The sequence below is a fragment of the Podarcis erhardii genome (assembly GCF_964252035.2).
Source record: "Podarcis erhardii genome assembly, chromosome: 2".
Lineage (NCBI taxonomy): Eukaryota > Metazoa > Chordata > Lepidosauria > Squamata > Lacertidae > Podarcis > Podarcis erhardii.
The window spans coordinates 71384327-71401186 of record NC_138498.1 but is presented as its reverse complement, the minus strand read 5'-3'; the positions used below and the strand labels follow the sequence as shown (position 1 = coordinate 71401186).

The following is a 16860-nucleotide window of genomic DNA, read 5'->3' as shown; positions in this document are numbered from 1 at the left end:
CATTTTAGACAGAAGTTTATCCTTCTTTTGTAAGTTCTTTTTCAAATTGCGACCTTTGGTCCAAAACTCCCCCTTCTTTTGTCTACCTTAAACATATATTTGGTGTTATTGTAACCAATCCATAACTTGGCCCCTTAAGTTCTCCATAGGTTTCAGTCTGAGTTCGCCCCCTGTAAGGCACCCATTATCTGTCCTCTTAATTGTAATTGCTCCAATGGGGGATAACCATAAAAATGTTTTTCTTTCGAGATTTTTATATTTTCCCAGACTCTATACAAATTCTTCCCAAGAACGTGGTTCATAGAACTCTTATAAAAAATTTTGCTTTCCCATACCAAAGACATGCATGCCAGCTGAATTTTAAGTCATCAGTCACTTAAGCTTTTCAACTTGACCACCCTACCCCCTTCCTTTATTTCTGATGGCAGACTTTTATTGTTACCTTGATTTCTTCAAATAGCTTGTTTCCATGCAGGGCAGCAAGCATTTCTGGAGAAGACTCCCTTTTTGTTCTCTAGTCAATATACCAAATACCAGTAGATATGAGCGTGCCTGTTAGGAGCTCGCTTTGGTTGCCACAGGACCCGTCAACGTCCTGGTCGTCCCCAGGACCTCCTTCAGGGTGCTTGTTGCCTCTATAATCCAAAAAAGCAGCAGCCGGCTCGTTGCGATAGCGGTGCCAGCTTCCTTCTCCCCTTGCAGTGGCAAACCAGAAGTCCACATCAAAATTTCATACAGCCGTCTTTCCCATAGGGCTTGGTGGTGTCTTGCACCAGGGCACCAGCCTCTCAGGGGCACCCCAGCAAGTGGGGGAGCTGTGCGGCTTTGCCGGCGGCCTCCCCTTTCTCTGCACGCCCGCCAGCTGCACCCCGCCAACCATAAGGCTGAAAGGCATGCAACTTCCCTCCCAATCCTCTGCGGGGACCACTCTCCTCCCAAGGAGGCTTGGAAGGGGCGCAACTTCACTCTCGAGGCTCTGTGAGCATTGCTCTCCTGCAGTGGCATGGGAGATAGTTGTGTCCCGTCCCCCCGATGGCTGGCAGTGCGCAGTTACAGCCACCCCACCCCCCACTATCCGTGGTAATTTGGGGGCGCTGGGCAGATATTTGTACCCCGACACCGCATCTGCTAAAGACGGCCGTTTGCATATAATTTTGGACCTCTGATATAGAAATGCAGTAGCACTCGCTGTTTGATATCCTACTAAATTATATGTCCATGTTTAACTTGAGCAGAGTCTTCACCATAGGGAGAGGTTTACTGTAAGGCTCTGCGGAACAGTAATGAGAATATGTTGAATTATGAAGCAATTAGCTTTCTTTTAATCATCCACTGGGGAGAACCATGAAACATTAGTAAGCTCAAAAGGTGCATCATTGCAGGTGCGGGAGGTACTGCATGATCCACGGCCTTTTAAATGATGAGGTGCTGGTGCCATCCAGTGGTTTTTCTAGGAAGTAGTTTCTGTATATGGTATACTGTACAGCCAAATGAAACAATAAGATATGTCTCCATGGGACCAGTTCTGTACAACATTTAAGAAGAGCATCTATGGGAACTAAAGCCCCATTTGCACGATACACTTAAAGCAGTAGCATACCACAAAAAATCTTGAGAACTGTAGTTTGTTAAGGGTGCCGAGTTAGGAGGTGCCTGCTCCCCTCACAGGTCTAGTTTCCAGAGCAGTTTAACAGACCTTTCCCACCAGTGGCATAGCGTGGGTTGTCAGCACCCGGGGCAAGGCAAGTAATTTGCACCCCCTAACCCGTGGATTTGCGCCCCCTAACCCTACCCCTACCCCTACCCCCCAGATGTTGCGCCCGGTGCGGCCGGCCCCCCCTGCACCCCCCACGCTACGCCACTGTTTCCCACACAAGGAATAGAGTTAGATCAATAAATTTAAACTGATCAAACTACTGTCTTACAATGAATTTCAAGCTCTTTGGCTGAATTAATCAAACCATCACCCCCACTGTAGTTTTCCATTTAATGTAGCAAGTCTACTCCTCAACCAGTGCTGCCAATTTCACTGGAGGTGTACAGTGGTACCTCGGGTTAAGAACTTAATTCGTTCTGGAGGTCTGTTCTTAACCTGAAACTGTTCTTAACCTGAGGTACCACTTTAGCTAATGGGGCTCCCCCTGCCGCCACGCCACCGCCACACAATTTCTGCTCTCATCCTGAGGTACTATTTCTGGGTTAGCGGAGTCTGTAACCTGAAGCATCTGTAACCTGAAGCATCTGTAACCTGAGGTACCACTGTATAGAGTTGGAAGCAGGACATCTTGTAATATACTCCCTCCCCTATCAGTAGTTATTTTCATTATGAACCCCCTAATGAACCATTTTACACTTTCTGTCACTACAGGGGTACCTCTGGATAAGAACGCTTCTGGTTGCGCACACTTCAGGTTACGAGCTCTGCTAACCCGGAAGTACAGTAGTAGCTCCCGGTTGCGAACTTTGCCCCGGGATGTGAGCGGGAGGCACGTGCACAGTGGGAGGCGCCATTAGTGAAAGCACGCGTCAGGATAAGAACAGTTTCAACTTAAGAATGGACCCCCGGAATGAATTAAGTTCGTAACCAGAGGTACCACTGTATTTTTATTGCTATGAGAATTGTTGCTCTGTATCCAAGACAGGAATACCAAATTGTTCCCCTGAGCAAGTTGCAGCAATTTCACTTTTACTCTCTTAAGTAAAATATATCCTGGCAATCATTTTCAGCAGAGTTCAGGAACCACTGTCACTCTTGAGGGCCACATTTCCTCCTGGGCAATGTGCCAGAAGGGGCAGAGGCAAAAGTGGGCAGAGTAACTAATAAGATTTTTTACCCTTTGTACAATAAGGTAGAAAGGGTAAACATATACTCACACATACCCTATCATCCATCCAGAAATGCAAGAACTATATGGGTGTTTAGGGCCACATTCCACAGGCAATGTTTGCAAATAGAAGGGCAGGGTAAGTTACAAGATTTGGGGCTTATTTTTCTATATTTTCTGTCAGAAAACAGATTCTGCTTGAAATTAACTGCAAATAATTAGCTTACTAAATTTTACTCATAGTTTTGCTGGTTTCCCCAGCTGAAGCATATATACAAATAACTAATAAAATTAAAAGGCATAAGACATAAGGGCCAAACACTAATTCATTTTTTGTTAACACATTCCCTAATTTCCTATCACTTTCATATTATACACAAATTCTAATCAGCTTGATCTTCAATGCTGTGTGTGCAGTAGAGCTGAAGAGCATAAACAAACATGCACAGAGAACATTTTATAATAAATGGAATATACATTATAGCTGCAGGCCAAAGTTGATATTAACATTTATTGTTTGGTGTACAAAACTTGATTCCTGCTGTGTTTCTTTTCAAAGATCATCATCAAAGGCTGTAACAAGCTTTTATTATAAACTCCCACTTGATAACTATAATCATTATTTCGAGCAAGCATTGCAGAGACACCTTGCTTGTGTAATAGCATATAATATTTTCTCTCAAATTCTATAAAAGGTATTTCAATGGGGTGGCTGTTGAAAGAAATGTTAAAACTGTCTATATTTAAGTGGTGTACAACCTGCTTTTCATGCAGAAGGTTCTGGATTCAGTCCCCACCATCTCCAGGTAGGTCTGGATAATCCCTGCCCTAAACCCTAAGGCAGGCATCCCCAAACTCAGCCCTCCAGCTGTTTTGGGACTACAACTCCCATCATCCCTAGCTAACAGGACCAGTGGTCAGGGTGATGGGAATTGTAGTCCCAAAACAGCTGGAGGGCCGAGTTTGGGGATGCCTGCCCTAAGGAGCTGCTAGCAGCAGGTGAAGGTAAGGATTGGGAAATTATTTTGAGGCCAAGGACTGCATTCCTCTTATTCAACTTCCTGGGGGTAAACATGCAAAAGTGGACAGACACACATAAGTGAATTTTACCTTTGTAAAGTAAGACACTTTACACATGCGCACACCTCTCTCTTTCATCAAGGCAAGCTGGAGACATTATCAAAGTTCAGGGACACATTCCAGTCAAGGAAAAGGCATTCAAGGAGAGTGCCAAGTGGGGTTCGAGAGAGATGTAGTACAGGGAAGAGCTCATTTGGCCCGGGGCCTAAGTTGCTCATCCTGATTCCTGGTACAGGCAATGGTCTGAATTTCTCTAAGACAGTTTCCTATGGCTTTGACAGTAAATAACTCTGGTGAACTCGCTTTATATTCCACGGAAGAGGGGGCAGGACAAGTTGCCAGGCAGAGAGAGGGGTCCAGGACTAAGCTTTTTGCAGTGTTTCGAAGATGGGTGAGGACAACAAAGCCAACATCCCTTGTGGCAGGCAACCATTCCGCAGTTATCTTTTAGGGAAGTTTGATGTTTTATCACTTTTTATTATTACTATTAATATTCTGTTGGAAGCCACCCAGCGTGACTGGGGTATAATTAATAAATTATTATTACTAATATCATCATCATCATCATCATCATCGGGAAAAGGGGTTCCAGGTTTCTGTAGTGATTTAAGACCAAACAAGAACAAAAGGCAAACAAAGAGGAACGCCCGACCTTTGAAGAACTCTCTTCCCTCTCGCCGTGGGGCAACTTGTTTCTTTCTCCCCCCCCCCACCCCCTTTGTGGGGCAACAGTAGACTCAGAAAAAGCAAAGGACAAATTCTCGAAGGAAGGGGCTCATCCGGCGATTGCTCTTTTTCCCGATATGCGCGCCACGGCAGGTACCCGTCACACGCCCGGCCCTGTTTTTCCTGAACTCCTTCCTGCTCGCCTAGCCCAGCCCAAACACCTCAGCCCGCGCGGACGCAGGTGAAGGTAGGAGGAGGCGCGGCCTTGACTCCTGCTTCACCTCCGCTGCACGTAAACACGCGCACACCCAGTCCCGGCTCCCTCACCTCCCCCCCCCGCCCCTCCAGGCTTCCTCCTTCGACGCCGTCGGGAAAGTTAAGAGCCTGTTCACAAATAGATTGCGTCCTTTTATAGCGCCTCCTCCCAGCAGCCCCCGCGCCGCGGCCGCCGATTGGCCGCCGAGACGCGAAGGGGCGGGAGCGCGCACGTCGCGTTTTTTTTTTTGTATGAGAGCGTGAACGCGCTTTCCTCTCGGCTCGACCCGCCCCGCCGGTTTCCGTTCCTCCTCAGCCGCTGCCGGAGTTTGGGCCCGTAGAAGGAGAAAGGAAGCAGCACCGGGGAGACGCAGCGGAGGAGCCCTTTCAGGTAGAGGAGTCGGAGAGGCCGCGGGGTCAGCGGAGGGGGCGAGGGCGGCGGGCGGCGAGGAGCGCGAGAGCGGAGAGGCTCCTGGCCCTGCGTGGCCGCTCCCTGTGCGGCCTGCCCCACCCGACAGCCAGTGGCCACTGAGGGAGCGGGAATTTTCTCCGCTCTTCCTGGTGAGGCGGTTAGAGTGGGAAGTGCCCCCCCCCCACACACACACACTACGTGGGCGGGCGAGGGGCTTGTGGCCACAAGCTAAGGCGGGGTGGGGGTGGGGGGAGCGGGAGCGGAGCCTCCCGCTGTCTGTGGGTGACGGGGCCGCCCGAGCCTTTTATTTTCCTGGTGCGAGAAGAGGTGGCTCAGCCGCCGCCTTCCCCCTTTGGGCGGAGTTCGGGAACTGCCTGTTCCAAGCGGGTGGCGGGTCTCCAGGTGAGCCCAGCGGGGATGCCAGGCGGGGGCTCCCCACGGCGGCCCTCCTTTAGCTTTAAAACATAAGTTTCTCTCGATTGTTTGGGGTGGAGGAAGGGTGGTGTTTCCTCTCTTGTTTGTCGAGCTGCTCTTTTCCCTCCTCGGCAGCCTTGGCGTTCTTTTTTTTTTAAGCAAAAATAACTCTGGAAAATACCACGAATAGTGCAGTGCTGGGTTTTAGATTTCGCAGAGCCTCTGGGCTGTGTAGTGGTGTAGCCCCGGCGCTGAATCTTTGTAAGGGTTTCTTCTCCAGAAGTGTGTGGGTGTTCTCAGATCATAATAGGAGGCCCAAATGGAGAAGACACGCTGTGTGACTGAATAACGTTGTGTTTTGCTGAATAATGTACTAGAAGCATGCAGTTTTGTGCTTGGTTTTGTTTGTTTGTAGAGGCTTCTTTACATTAACTTAACTGATTACCTCATAAGACAAACAATGCAAGGGGTTGATGTGACCTGATGCGAATTGCAGCTGAAGCCAAACAGGTTTTTTTCTCAAATGTACAGTCACCCTCAAGAGTCACTAATCAGACCCAAATTTCCTTTACAATTTATTTTGAAATAACTTTAGCTAATTATTTGGGATCTATTATTAATCTGTATTTTCAGCATGTTGGGTCTATCCTTAATATATACTTTGATGCTTCAAAGCACATACGTTTCAGTAATCCTTGTGATAGCCCTATAGGGCAGACCAGTATCACTTTCTCATACTGCAGATGGAGTTCAAGCCAAGAGGACAGTGACTTGCCCAAGGCCATCTAAGCATGTTGATGGCTAAATTGGCAGGTCTTTTCAAATTTTTTTAGCAGAATGTTTTTAAATAATCCAATGCTGAATGGGTTCAAATGTCTATACTCTTTCATGAAGCTCATTGCATGACGTTGGTCAGTCATTATCTCTCAACTTAAGCCTACCTCACAGGGTGTGTGTGAGACTGAAAGGAGAGGCCCTTCTCTTGGAAAAGGGGTGGTGTAAAAATGTAATAAAATTATAATGTTGACCCTTTTTTTGGTTAGAATTATAGGGAGCAATTTATCTTTGCAACAAAAATAATAATAATGGGTGGAATTCAATGTCTCACTACGGTAATATGATCATTCTGTCAGTGCAAGCACTGTGTGGCAGGTAGAACATCTCTCCTCCCCGTGTGCTGTTCTAGAGGTTCTAGGTATTCAGAGCAGATTGTGGGAGAAGGTGAAGGGCTCCATTGCTACCAGGTTAATTCAATCCAGCTCAATGTAGTAAACAACAACAACAACAACAACCCCCTAAATACTCTATGTTGTGCTGTTCTAGCTCTCTGGTGTCATTAACAATATGATTCAACACTTGTAGAATATACAGCAGGTTTTGAAACCTTTTCTGTATCTAACCTGTTATACATTTTAGTCTGGAAGAATAGATCTGTTTGGTAGTGCAGCCAAAGACCCAACCCACCAGGTGTGAATAAATAACCAAATTAGTAGCAGTGGCCTGTAATGCTTCCTGTAGCAATATTTACTCTAGAAGTAGCAGACAATTAGTGATCAGCATTCATATTCTTATATAGCCCATTCCACGTTCTGTAGGTTAATATCTTTTCCTGATAGCCACCTGTCAAATAATATTTAAGGACTCTAAAGTAACTGTTGTGATTGGTGGGGTTGCTATGGTAATGCTGTAGGTTTAACACTGCAGTGGGAGGGCTGTGTAAGCATAGCTTGGAAGAGGAAACGTTTATGCAATATTCTGTGTTTGAAATGTTTCAAAGGGTAGGAAAGATTGAGAAATTGTACTCAAATTACCTACAAATGGTTTGAGTATGTTGGGCTTGGTTGCCACTATATAATTAGGAATTTCTGTCTGGCTTAAAGTGTTATGATAAACAATGAAAGTACAGTAACTGAAAATGTGTTTTTTTTTCTTCCCTTTCCAACAGCATACTATAGGTGTAGGGAACCTTTGGCTGTCCAGATGCTGCTGGACTCCATCTCTCATCCTTCCCGACCATTGGCCATGCTTGCTGGGGTTGTAGTTCAGCAACTTCTGGAGAGCCAGAGGTTTCCCACACCTGGAATACTACATGAAAATTACCATTCAATTCTTTACATGCATAGTGTATTATGCTTGTTTTGATTTAATGAATCTGCTTAAACACTTGCAATTGTAACAGTGATCAATAAGGATTTGTGCCCTTTTCCCAGCAGTTCTTTTCAAGCACTGTCTTCTCTGCCCAATGAACCAGCCTACTTTATTGCTGTCACAAACTCTACTTTCATCCATACTTCCTTCGATTGAATATTGCAAGCTTGCTATTTGCGCTCTCCTTATTTTCCTGAAAAGTAGCCAGTAATCTATGGCTTTGAGTAAAACATTTCCACACATACTTCATGTATATTATTGCCTTGTTTAAATGTTTCAAGGCCTGTCCATATGATCTACAAGCCTGTCTTTATTATCTTGAGCCTCTTGCGCTCCAGTACTTTTTTCAGGGAGGGTGCATACATTTTATCCCTCACCCAGTTGCTTTTTAATTGTCAATTAGAAGGATTTAGAGTATCTAAATTACATATATTTTGGAATGGGAAAAAAACCTTTCGCATAGGTAAACTGGCCTTGAATATGATTTTTTTTCTCAGCTGGTCACTGGTACTGCCCTAGTACCCTTTAGAATTTCACTAAATCAGTACAAATTGCACCTTCAGATGTGTTTGATGTTTGTAATGCTTCTCATGAAATGAGTTCTGTCACTGATTACTGTTGTAGAAAATTTGATCTGGTCATATTTAAAAGTCCATTCTCAATGCCTTCCAACAGAGCAATTATTTCATTTTGCGGAACTGAATGGAGAAAGTTGAATACCCACAATTAGAAATAATGCATCTACTGTTAATTGCACAGTTAAAGGTGTAAGGAGAAAACAGTTCATAGTTGGGACAAATCTCTAAAGATCACTTGAGGTGAAAGTACTCCTTTTTTGGGGGGGGGCAACTTATTGCATATTGGATCCACATATCACACTTCTGCAGGTGATATTTTCTACACAACCAGAAAGAGGCATGTGGACATTGAAGGTTATGCTTGGGGACCATCATCCTCTTAAGACTCCTCTTAACTTCTGCAGAGGAGGCAGGCTCTATCAGTTCAGTGAATGAGAGCTCCCTTTTGTTCTCTTAACTATCTCTTAGTTCTTTCTTTGCAATTTTGGACTCGAGATGTTTTGAGATAGAATCAAATGGAACAATCATAAGGGAAGTGTGTTCCCTTGGACTCACCAAATGGATTTTCTCAGAAGGTTAATATCTGACTTAATTTCTGACTTATTCACACATGGTGCAATTAGTTATCTAATTATGCTGTTTTCAACTGCTTTTGCCAGCATTGTGTGTACTGCACAAGTATAGAAGAAAATATATATTTCAATGTATAGCAATTAATGCACTTAGCTTTTTAAATCTAACTTCTCAATACAAAATATTCATCAGATATTAAACAAGAACTATCCACCTTAAACTAGCCAGACATAGATTTTTAAAGTACTCTGAAAAGTTTGTAGTGTTGAGAACAACTCTGTAGAAAGTTTCACAATTTGAGAGCCAGCATTGAAAAGTTCCTACTGACCAATTGACCTTACAAGAGAGCCTCTGAGGCAGATCATAATGCCCAGACAGGCTCAATCAGATGTAGGTGGTCCCCGGAATAGTGTGGTCCCAAACTGTTTAGAGCAGGCATGTCCAAAGTCCGTTTCAGGGGCCTAACCCAGTCGATTTAATCCAGCCCCCGTGGCAGTACATGTCCTGGGGTAAAATCCTAAAAAAAAAAGCTCAGCAACTTTGGGGTTAAATCCTAAAAAAAAATATCAATCCTAAAAAAGGTCAGCAACTTCGGGGTAAAGTTGTAAAAAAAAAGCTCAACAACTTGAGAGTTGCTCCTCTGCCTTGATGACTTTGATTACCCTGTTCTGCACTTTTCCCCACTCTACAGTATCCTTTCTGAGGTGCATTTACTAGAACTGTACAGTGGTACCGTGGGTTAAGAACTTAATTCGTTCTGGAGGTCCGTTCTTAACCTGAAACTGTTCTTAACCTGAGATACCACTTTAGCTAATGGGGCCGCCATGCCGCTGCTGCGTAATTTCTGTTCTCATCCTGAAGCAAAGTTCTTAACCCGAGATACTATTTCTGGGTTAGCAGAGTCTGTAACCTGAAGCATCTCTAACCTGAGGTACCACTGTACTCCAAGTGTGGCCGCACCATTGATTTGTATAATGGCATTATAATATTGGCATTTTTATTTTCAGTCCCTTTCCTAATTATCCCTAACATGGAATTCACTTTTTTCACTGTTGATGCACCAAATCCACTATGACCTCAACATCTCTTTCCTGGTCACTCACCATCTGTTGAGACCACATTAGCATATATGTCAAGTTAAGGGTTTTTACCCTAATCTAGGTCACTTTAGACTTGCTAACATTGAATAGTATTTGCCATTTTAATGCCCCTTCACCCAGTTTGCAGAGATCCTCCATGGATTAAAGATTCTTAGCTTGGTGCAAGGACTGTTCGGCATTCTGCAGGCATAGTGTGGTGCCAGTGTGGTCCACTTGAATGGAGTCCACTTGCACTCAGGCAAGTTGGGCATCAAGGCATTTGTTTTCCAGCCCTGCATTGTAAAGTGTTGATACAAACTTGTTCCTCAAGTAGTGTTAATACTCCTGTGAATTTTGGCTACAAATTAATATTACTTTCATCTCAAGAAATGCTAAGCTTTTGATCTGTAGGTGTTGAGATGTTTACAGTTCTTTCCTGTAGCCTTTATGATTAAACTCTTCATAATTGGTTGCTTTAAAAACTTAGTAGCGAACTTCATCTTTCCAACATTAAAAATTGTCAATCTGGTATCTTGAGATTCCGTCTAATTCTGTAAAGCTTAGTATTTGGATATGACACTGGCAGTACATTTCTAGCACTTGAAGTCTGTAAGATGACTTCCTTTGTTTTTGTTTCAGTCTAATTGGTTTAATAATGAAGTGTGACTCGGTGTTTTCTTTTTAAAAAAATATTTGATTTTTCAGATTTTATCATCACAATTATTCATATATTCAATGATTTTCCAAGAATATAGTATAGATTCTGTCCCCCCCACCCCTGAACTGAATTCCAACTGAATTTCCTCCCCCATAATTTCTTGCATCTCATTTTATTTCTCCAAACTTTGTTTTCCCTCTTATTTATCTTAATTTCCAATTGTATAATTACATAAATGTTGTATCAAACCTGCTAACATTTTACTATATTTACAGTAGTCTTTTAAATAGTCTATAGCAGGCATGTCCAACTCCTCAAAAACTGGCAGTGATCTACTAGGGTGGGTGGAAGTGAAGTGCCCAGAGTTGTTGAGCTTTTTGCAGGGACAGGATTGCACAGAGTTTTTTAGCTTTCCCCCATAACTTTTTGTACACAATAAGGATCCCGCGATCTACCAGGATCATCCAGGGGATCTACTGGTAGGTCGTGATCTACTGATTAGACATCCCCGGTCTATAAATATCTTGCATTCTTGCTGAAACTTTTTCTCATCTTGAACGCTGGTCTTCATGGTCATCTTTGCCATTTTGGCATAATCCATCATCTTAATTATCCATTCTTCTTTTGTTGGTTCCTTCTCCTCTTTCCATTTCTGGGAAAGTAATATTCTTGCGGCCGTTGTTGTGTACATAAATAGTCTTTTTAAGTCCCTTGGTATTCCATCCCCTGTTAATCCAAGTAAAAACGCTTCTGGTTTTTTGACAAAAGTTATTTTAAACATCTTTTCTGTTCATTATATATCATTTCCCAGAAGTCTCTTACTTTTCTACAGGTCCACCACATATGATAAAAAGTACCTTCCTTTTCCTTACACTTCCAACATACATTTTATGTACTTTTATACATTTTTGCTGATTTTGTTGGACTCAGATACATTCAGTACATCACCTTCATATAATTTTCTTTCAGCGAACAGCAAGCTGTAAATTTTAAATGCTCTTTCCATAACTTTTCCCATTGATTTAATGGTATATTATACCCCACATCCTTTGCCCAATGTATCATAACCACTTTAACTTCCTCGTCCTTTGTCTCCCATTCCAACATTGATTTATACATTTTTGATAACAGTTTTTTGTTATTGTCTAATAAACCTTTTTTCAAACCTTGAGGGTTCTTTTCCAAAACACACACCTTTATCTAAACTGAATATATCATTCAGTTGATGGTGTTGTAACCAGTCTGATAACATGCACCTTACTTCATTGAACTTTTTTAGTTTTAATTGGTTTTCCACCTCCATTAACAATTCTTTATATGTCGCCCAACATTCTTTCATATTTACATTTCTAATAGATATCACTTCTAATGGGGAGAGCCACCATGGTGTTTTAGTTTCCAACAAGTTTTTATACTTTCCCCATACTTCATAAATTGATTTCCTTACAATGTGGTTCAGGAATCCCTTATATACCTTTGTTTTTCCATACCATAAATAAGCATGCCACCCAAATCTGTTGTCATGTCCTTCCAAATCTATTAGGTCTGTATTTCATTCCCATAACCAGCAAAGGCAGGACACCTCATAGTACAGTTTCAGATCTGGCAGGGAGAATCCGCCCCTTTCTTTAGCATCTGTTAACAATTTATATTTAATTCCAGGTCCCCCTGCCAGACAAATTTGGAAATATCTTTTTGCCATTGTTTAAAGGGTCCTGCCCCCCTGACCACAGGTATCAATTCAAATAGAAAGAAATCATTGGTAATACACTCATTTTTATCACAGATATTCTTCCCCTTAACTTGGTGTTTTCATTAATATTTCTACCTTTCATAATTCTGTAGGTGTGGTGAAATAAATTGGCACTGAACCCTATAAAAACTTAAAAGGAACAAAGAAAAATGACTAGAACTGCCTTTTCAAAATACAGTCATGCAAGTTTTCACAAATCTGCTTGCCAAGGATCAGGGACTCTTCTCAGCTTGAACGTCTCAGCTTGACCTGCCTTTTTCTCTTCTGAGTTGGGATATGGATGTATTTTGTACTGAGCTGTGGAAAAAGCAAAAGTGACAAGAGACCCGCATTGCTTCTATCTTTTCCTGAAGCCCAGAATGGTATAATACTCCCGTCTCTTTTTTCTAAAACAGAAGACTTAGGAGGAATTGACTGTGATAAAAAATTAAGGTTGGCTAATAAGTTGATTTAAGTACCAGAGCACCGACAGAAGGGTGGCCAGTAAGTTCACTTAAATACCAGATAATTAGTATTTTTTTCTGCAACTTTATTATCCTTAAAAACAACTATAAAAACTCTTTAAGTTCCTTTACTTTTATATATGACTACTTAAATCACTTCAGCATAATATAAATTACCAGAATGAGTTGGGTCCAATGAAGTTTGAACCCCCCCCCCCCAGCTGCTGAATGCATTTCAACCATAAGGTGGTCTTCAGTGGTTAATAATAGTATTGCAGATCTCTCAAGCATTGGAAGTTCTTTCAAAACATCTGTCTCCAAAAATGCTAGTTCTTTCATATATGGGGAATCTTGCAAACAAATTGAAGTGCTTTAATTTTTCATATCTCTGTTTAACTGATTGATACCTTATGTTTATTAAATAGTTTCTAAGATATACAATTCCACCAATAATCTTAATGTTGCAGAAAATCAATACTTTTCTGGAAGCTTGGTTGGGATTTGATTTTACATAAGTAAATGAAAACTGGTACCCTTGGAGCAAGAAGCTTGTGTTGCTTACCAGCTGGACCCTGACTCCAGTTGGCATGAAAGTGCTTGACTGGAGTGCTTGCAGGATTTTACTCACATTGCTGACCTGTCCAGTTAGAAAACAGCTGATGATTAAAATTCACTTTGTGTATACAGAGTAATTTTAATAGTAGGGTCATTTAGATGCTGCTTTAAGCGGGTGGCACTGTGGGTTAAACCCAATCAGAAGGTCGGCGGTTCTGATTGGGGAGTTGCCAATCAGAAGGTCGGCGGTTCGAATTCCCACGGCGGGGTGAGCTCCCGTTGCTTGGTCCCTGCTCCTGCCAACCTAGCAGTTCGAAAGCACGTCAAAGTGCAAGTAGCTAAAAAGGTACCGCTCTGGTGGGAAGGTAAACGGCATTTCCATGCACTGCTCTGGTTCGCCAGAAGCGGCTTAGTCATGCTGGCCACATGACGCGGAAGCTGTACAGTGGCTCCCTCGCCCAATAAAGCGAGATGAGCGCCGCAACCCCAGAAGCGGCCACGACTGGACCTAATGGTCAGGGGTCTCTTTACCTTTAGCTCAATCATACCCATCATGCATTGTAAATCAGATTGGAGCTTCAAATTCCTAAACTTGGAATTAGAATAGCTTCAGGCAAAGACATCCAGAACTTTTCATTTCAAATATATGTACAGCTTCTAAGCTTGAGATGGAGGGGGGGAGAGAGACTTGCATAATATTAAAATCCATAGTCACTCAGTAGCTGCATTTGAATGTAACCCTAAATCTTTGGTTTGTGCACTTCCATCTCCTCCTTCAGCGTATCTGCAAGAAGCTTCTGCTTAGATTTTAAGTTAACTTCAGCTTGTTCTATTGTCTGCTTGTTCTGTCATCCAGACCCAGACAAATCTTAACTACAGTTTGTTTAAACAAGCTAACTTCAAACCTCAGTTTATAAAGTGGCCTTGTTTCAGCAAACCATAGTTAAGATTAGCCACAGTTCAGGTTTGGATGATGTAACAAGCTGAAGCAAAAGCATCTGAGTTCCTTATGACTGTGCCAGGGAGGAAGGAGAGCCAGAGTTTGAGATTTGTTCCAACTTGTTTTCATAATGCTCAGCCATGTTTTAGCGTTATACTTGAAGAAGGCCAATGACTACCATTAGGTTCTGGTTCCATTTGCTTGAGATCAGCCTGTCTCCCTACACCTGATTATAATCCAGTTGGTTGGTTGGTTGGTTGGTTGGTTTTATGTTAGTTGCCTAATTTTATTTGAGTTCATCCTTAAGAGAAATATAGGTTACAATCCAGACTTAAGTGTGTGTAATGGGACTAGCAGAAGCTGACATGTCCAGACTCCTGAAAAAGCTCCACTGAGTAGCAGGGCCCTGCTGAATGGGGTGGACTGTGGCACTGAGGGGGACCCCCCAAAATCAAGCAGAAGCAACTGCCATAAGCTGGAACTACACTCAAGGAAGGTTCTTTGGTCAATTTGGGGGGGATTTCCCCACAGCCTTGATGCTTATAACTCTCCTACCACTGCAGCATTTTTACTTGCCAAAGCAATTAAATATCTAATATTTGGTTTAGAGTAAAATGTGCAAAATTAGCAAATATACTTAAAATGTATTTGGTTAGCTTGAATCACACTAGTATGGGTTTTCTTGGCAAACAACTTGCATTTTGTGACAACACAAACTGCTCTTTGTCTGCCAGTAACATTCTGGAAGCAGGAGTTCATTACTTCTATATAGCCATTTTTGCCGAGACAGACTCAGTTCTATGTATATTTGGAGGTGAGCCCAAGTCAGTGTGTTTGGAATGGATTTTTCTTTGTTCTAAGATTTCAGAAGTTGTAACCAATTCCTTACTAAGATGCATAAGGGTAAACAGTCTAAATTTGCAAACGGGTCAGACTTTTAGTAGTTGTGGCTGAAGTTGTTCATTCTGGTTCTGATTCAATCCAGAAATGTATTTGAGACTCAAAATTACTTTTGAGTGCAGAGTGTACACCACCTAATTAAAACAGCCTAAAGAAAAGAGAAATTCAGACTTCCATTAAAGCTACAGGTGGCTTGCCTGTGGCCCTCCAGATATTGCTCAACCATCAATCCCACAAGCATAGTCCTTTGTCAGCCATGATGGGAATTGTAGTCAAGTAGCATCTAGAGGGCGCAGGTGGGCCACAGGGTAGCCCCTGCTATCTTAAAGGCTTTCCCTGCTAAATGTTCTGACTACATACTGTTCATAGAGTGGCTAGGGAAGCCCGGCCAGATGGATGGGGTACAAATAATACAGTAGTAGTAGTAGTAGCAGCAGCAGCAGCTGCTGGTACTTTCCTTTTCCTTCTGGTCATTCTTTTTCCTAGTCTTCTGTGTTTTACATAGTGTTATGGAACTACACTATGAGGTAGAATATAATTTTATAATCTTGGTACAGGAACTATCCAGAAATATGATGCCCTTCAGTGGGGATTGTATTTGTGTCTGTGTCTTCATTTCCTGGGTCTTGATTCTTCCCCCTTCCCTGCCCCCAAATATACAGAATCTATTATCCAGGAACTTTTGATTCAGGCTAAACTGAAGACCTGCAGGAGGCTAGAAGGGAGAGACATGTACTTCCTTCCTTAAATGTCAACACCAAGGAATGACTCATAGTCACAACCACTTTTCTAAGGTTTGTCAACTTTGGGGTTTTTTGTTTTGTTCCTCTACATGAATTAGAAACCTTATGTGTTTATCTTTCACACTTAAGTGGGAGTAAACTACAGCTTCTTGGTAGCTGCAACCCACTTCAGGATGTTTCTGCTGTTGTCCTGCAATTTGGCTCACGGTTCAAGAGTAATTCTTTCTGAATTGTCCTTTGCCTTACTGTCAGAAAACATTTGGTTGGCTGTACTGCTGCAGACGTTCCCAAGACTTGCTTCACAGAAGACTCTCTTTTGGGGAGGGGCATACTAAAGCATTGTCTACAATATTTGTGCTTGTATGTGTTTGTGTTTAGTCAATTTCTATGCTCCCTTCCGTATAAATGTTTAGGTTGGTAATTAATCTACACAGCTATATTATGACTTTCACTTTTATATCTGCACTTTGAGTTTTGTTGAATAAAGATAATTTGAATTATTTTCTGATTAGTTATCAAATAAAAGAAGTGAATTAGTCTGCATGGAGGACGGTGAAAAATTATTCCAGTGATGGGCTCTAGAGTGCTCAATTAATACATATTAGCTGCTGAGAAATCGCAGTGTTTCAGGAACCAGCTATAGCTCACTACAAAATGAGGCTGTCAGATACTTGAAGTCACCTGAAAGTTTGTTGTATCCTATAGCAATCCCAGTTCACTTGATTAGATGTCTTCAGTTTGTTGCTACTACTTCAGCATAATTCTGTTTAGTAGACTTAGTAAAGTAGCAATTGAAGGCAATTTGATAATTTTATTTATTTATTTTTATTTTCAATAT

At 42.2% G+C, this 16860-nt stretch overlaps 1 protein-coding gene across 1 annotated transcript in view; it reads left to right on the top strand.

Moving 5' to 3' along the window:
* Positions 1 to 5058: 5058 nt before the first annotated feature.
* The window catches only part of RHOA (ras homolog family member A), a 30227-nt gene continuing 18425 nt past the window's right edge, over positions 5059 to 16860 (top strand). The window contains exon 1 of the mRNA XM_081851358.1: positions 5059 to 5217. The gene's annotated coding sequence lies outside the window, so the exon portion shown is untranslated. The remainder of the gene's footprint in view (positions 5218 to 16860) is intronic.